The sequence below is a fragment of the Coregonus lavaretus genome (assembly GCF_964263955.1).
Source record: "Coregonus lavaretus genome assembly, chromosome: 3".
NCBI classification, from domain to species: Eukaryota; Metazoa; Chordata; class Actinopteri; order Salmoniformes; family Salmonidae; genus Coregonus; species Coregonus lavaretus.
This window is the reverse complement of record NC_139990.1, coordinates 69949682-69954288: the sequence shown is the minus strand read 5'-3', so window position 1 is coordinate 69954288 and position 4607 is coordinate 69949682.

Sequence of the window (4607 nt, the reverse complement as noted above, 5' to 3'; positions counted from 1 at the left end):
CTCCCTCACTACTGATTGGCCTAAAACGAATCAGGAAATGTAGAGTTATTGGTCAAGTGCATTAAGACTACAACAATGACATTTTTAATTGGCTGAAGAAAGGGTGGACTATCTTAGCAAAAATTTTCGCTAGCATGTTAGCGCAGTAACAGCCCGCAATAACAAAATAGGCTACATAATAGTTATTATTTGAACCATTATTATTATTATCTTCATTGTTATTATTATCATCAATATTATTTTAACCCACATGTCAACAATAGTCAGTCTATTTGATTTACCAGTCGTTATTCGGCAACCCCCTATAACACCTTACACTGCTTCGCTCGGGCCATAAAATTGCAAATGTTTTGCTCAGTCACAGGTTTCATCTACATTAGACAGAACTTAAATCGGTAGAGAGAAACAAGCAAAATAGAAACACAAGCAAATACGTATCTCTCTTGTTTCATTGTATATAATCAAACGACAGATTAAACATGAAACTGGGTGGCTGCAGCTCATGTTTATTTAATCCGTAAAATTACCAAAACTGACGTCGTTATATATATATATATATATATATATATATATATATATATACATATATATATATATGTAGCCCTTTCCTGGAGTGAAATTATATGTTATTCATATTTTTCATAATTTCAAAATTAATAATCATACCTTTTTTTTTTATGCCGAAAATCTGGTGTTTCTTTGACAAACGGTTTTATTTCAGTATTCTGTGATGTATATAAAGTGTAATATTGGGATGCAAACTCAAAATTGAATACATTTCAACTATATCTGACATGGTACAGGTGTCTTCTTTTTTTTAAGCCGATAGCCATGTGAGTGAAGTGTGTACTTTTGTTTCAAAGTAGATTTGTTCAAGACTACCAAGAAACACTCTGTGTGACCCTGATTTAGCCCACTGCAGTAAAAGGTTAACTAGGTGTACCGATTATAGGCCTAAATCAGATTCCTAGGCCTTTGAAATATACAACGTTTAACAAAGCATCACATTTAAGAGCTTATAATAATGCTCTAAAAAAGCTTAATCAAAAAAGCTGACCACTGAAAGCCAAGACAAATGGACCTGGCCAATGAATCTGTGGTACTGAACCCTTGAAAAAGATAACACCATATTTAGCAGGATCCATTTTGAAAGCGCATAATCCATCCTTATTCCAATGACCACCATCAGACCATTTTTGGTTATTAAATGTAATCATTAGCCCACAAATACATGAACAGATTTGTAGCTTACATTTCCACACATTAACAAGTTAATAATTTAAAGAATAATTCATATTTCATGTGATTTGGTTGATTGTTTTTTTGTTGGTAAAAGCAACACGGTAACGTCACAAGATTGGGTACATGAATAAGAACGGTTGAACGTAGAATATATAATTAATTGAAATGACCATTGAACAGCAGGAACTATTGTAGATTGCATCTTGAAATATTCACACAGATTTGATGTGAATGTATCAGTAGGCTATGTATTTAATATTGACCACATAGTCGTGCTACTGTTAATCATAATCAGACATATACCTTGAACAATGTACTCATTGATATTCAATTCCCAACCCAGAGTCACAACTTTTACAAGATAATAAAATTACTTCAAACCACTTCACAATGATTCTAAACTCATGTACATAACTAATAATTTGTCATTCTTAACACACCTTATCCAATTGGTGCCCTGTGTGAGGACAATCTCCTACAGTATGAACCTCATTCCACTTTGAGAATAACAATGATCTATTCTATGAAATCAATGTCAAGTTCAATTCATGTATTAAGCTATGTAAAATTCACCTCTAGGCAAATTTCGTGGTGCACAATTTCGACAAGAAAGAGCTGAGATAACTCGGACACAAATGATCAAGTACTATATACAAATATCAAAATGTTCTTTCAAGTACAAACATCTACACTACATTTTGGAAGGAGTCATGCATAATCATTCATTGATGCTACCTCAATGAAGATGAACTAAATGTAATAAAGTGAATGGAAGCTTGATGGCACTTTTCTGTTTCACTCTACAACTATGATTGCATGTTTTACTAAGTTCAATATAAAACCCAAAGCAATAGCAAGTCCCTTGAGTCTAATGCGTACCCTATTTGGTTACTTTTCTTTAAAGCCTAGCAGGTTCTAACTGTTGTCTTGGAAGAAACACCTGTGTGCCCTTCACATGTGTCTCCCCATGCTGTATATACCCACCTTAGTACGTAGCTCTGCAGAAAGTGGGATCATGTCTGCACTCAATACTACAGTAGAACCCCAGAACCCCATATACCACCTAACTACCTGCATTACAAGTTACTGTATATGAAACTCTTAGAGCAGAAGTCTAGAGATAAACTTGAGGTGTGCTCGCGTAACTTGTCCACGTAAAGGCATTTCAAGACTTGTGTTGGTAAAGACATCGCAGCCTAAAAGTCAACAACAAAAAGTATCCAACGTGCAATCAAATAGTATGTTGGCTTTACTGTGTCTTTATGGGCAAGAGAACATAGGCGGCAGGTAGCTTAGCAGTTAAGAGTGTTGGGCTAGTAACCGAGAGGTCGCTGGTTCGAATCCATGAACCAACTAGGTGACAAATCTGTCAATGTGCCCTTGAGCAAAAGCACTTAACCCTAATTGCTCTGGATAAAAGCGTCTGCAAAATACCCTCAAAAAACTGTCTAACAATCCAAGACCATCTTTTAAGTTAAATATATAGGCAAGGACAAAAAGATTGACCTGACAAAGGTTCACAATGTGTTTGTACATTTGAGTGTGGGCATGAATTATCATAGTGTTTTCTAACGAGAACCTGTTTTCTATCTAGCACCATGAAGAATGTGTGTTTGACTACAAATGCCTTGATGTTCTATGGCCACTAAAGCCATTGTTCAACTGAAGAGTTACCTGTACTAGAGAAACAGGTGGTTTGGAGACAAGAACCACAACAAGCACCAAACAAACATGTCACTCATGTCTCATCTCTCTCTGAGGTTTGCATTCTTTCATGCTCTCTTTGTCTGCCGCGCTCTGTTCTGAGATTAACTGAAAAAAGGGTTGAACACTCCCTGTCTCTGAATTATCACCTACTTGGGCCTTTTGGTAGGACTTTAGAATGATGCATGAATAAAGGTCTTGATAACGGTTTTACTAACACTCAATACAGAAGTTAGGCGCAGGACCTCTGTCGAAAATGTACTGGTTCAAGGACACCATCATCCTCACTCAAAAAATGTGAAAGACGGCAAAAGCAGTTCAAAGTTCAAATACAGTAAGAGATGTTATGCAAAGACTCATAGAAATACACACATGTTGTCTCAGATTATCAAACATGCAAAGTTTGTTGTAATTATATTTTCTGATGCAGCATGGGAATGAAAAAACATGATAAAAAATTTACCAAAGAATCTCCTGTGGAAAACACCTGAAAGTGAGGACTCCCTCGTTAGTCAGAGACCTAACGATTTGAAGGTGTTGTGCACACACCACACAAAGTCATTACCGAAAAAGAGAATGAGAGATAGTGTGGGGGGTAGGGAGAAAAGAGGGGGTGAATGGTTTTTCGAGACATCCCTAATTCCTCTTATGATGTCCCCCTCTTTCCTATACATTGAGTGTCTCTCTCTCTCTCTCTCTCTCTCTCTCTCTCTCTCTCTCTCTCTCTCTCTCTCTCTCTCTCTCTCTCTCTCTCTCTCTCTCTCTCTCTCTCTCTCTCTCTCTCTCTCTCTCTCTCTCTCTCTCTCTCTCTCTCTCTCTCTCTCTCTCTCTCTCTCTCTCTCTCTCTCTAACACATCAGGTATCTGATGGTCCATTCGGCCACTGGAGCACCTGGTTGCATGTTTGCTACGGAAGGCAGTCGAACTGAGACATGAAGAGATCTGTGACCAAGACAGATGGGGAGGTACCTGGTACTGTTCCCTTTGCTTTCTGTCGCATTCAATCATACATTAACTCTGTTCTTTTCTTGTGTTTAAAGAAATAACAGTTAAATGTCAGTGGAAAGAGAGGCTAAGAATAACAAACGTGACATTTTCTTAAATGATTGTGAAAGCATATTTTTGTGCAATACACAGTTCATGTAGGTAAATGTTGTTCAAGGCCTTTTGAAACCCCTGTGTTGTGTAACTGCTTCCCTTAGAAAGTCTCCATCTTCTCTTTCTGTGCCTATACTGTTTATATTTTCCCCCCTTTCTCTTTCTGTCTTTCTCTACTATCCCAATGGTCTGCATGCTTTGATGTTTTCATGCTGTAAAATGTTACGATGAATTGTATGTATTGTGCAATCGGAAAGTATTCAGACCCATTGACTTTTTCCACATTTTGTTACGTTACAGCCTTATTCAATCTACACACAATACCCAATAATGACAAAGAAAAAACATTTTTTTGGAAATGTTGGCAAATTTCAAACTGAAATATCAGATTTACATAAATATTCAGACCCTTTACTCAGTACTTTGTTGAAGCACCTTTGGCAGCGATTACAGCCTTCAATCTTCTTGGGTATGATGCTACAAGCTTGGCACACCTGGATTTGGGGAGTTTCTCCCATTCTTCTCTGAAGATCCTCTCAAGCTCTGTTAGGTTGGATGGGGAGC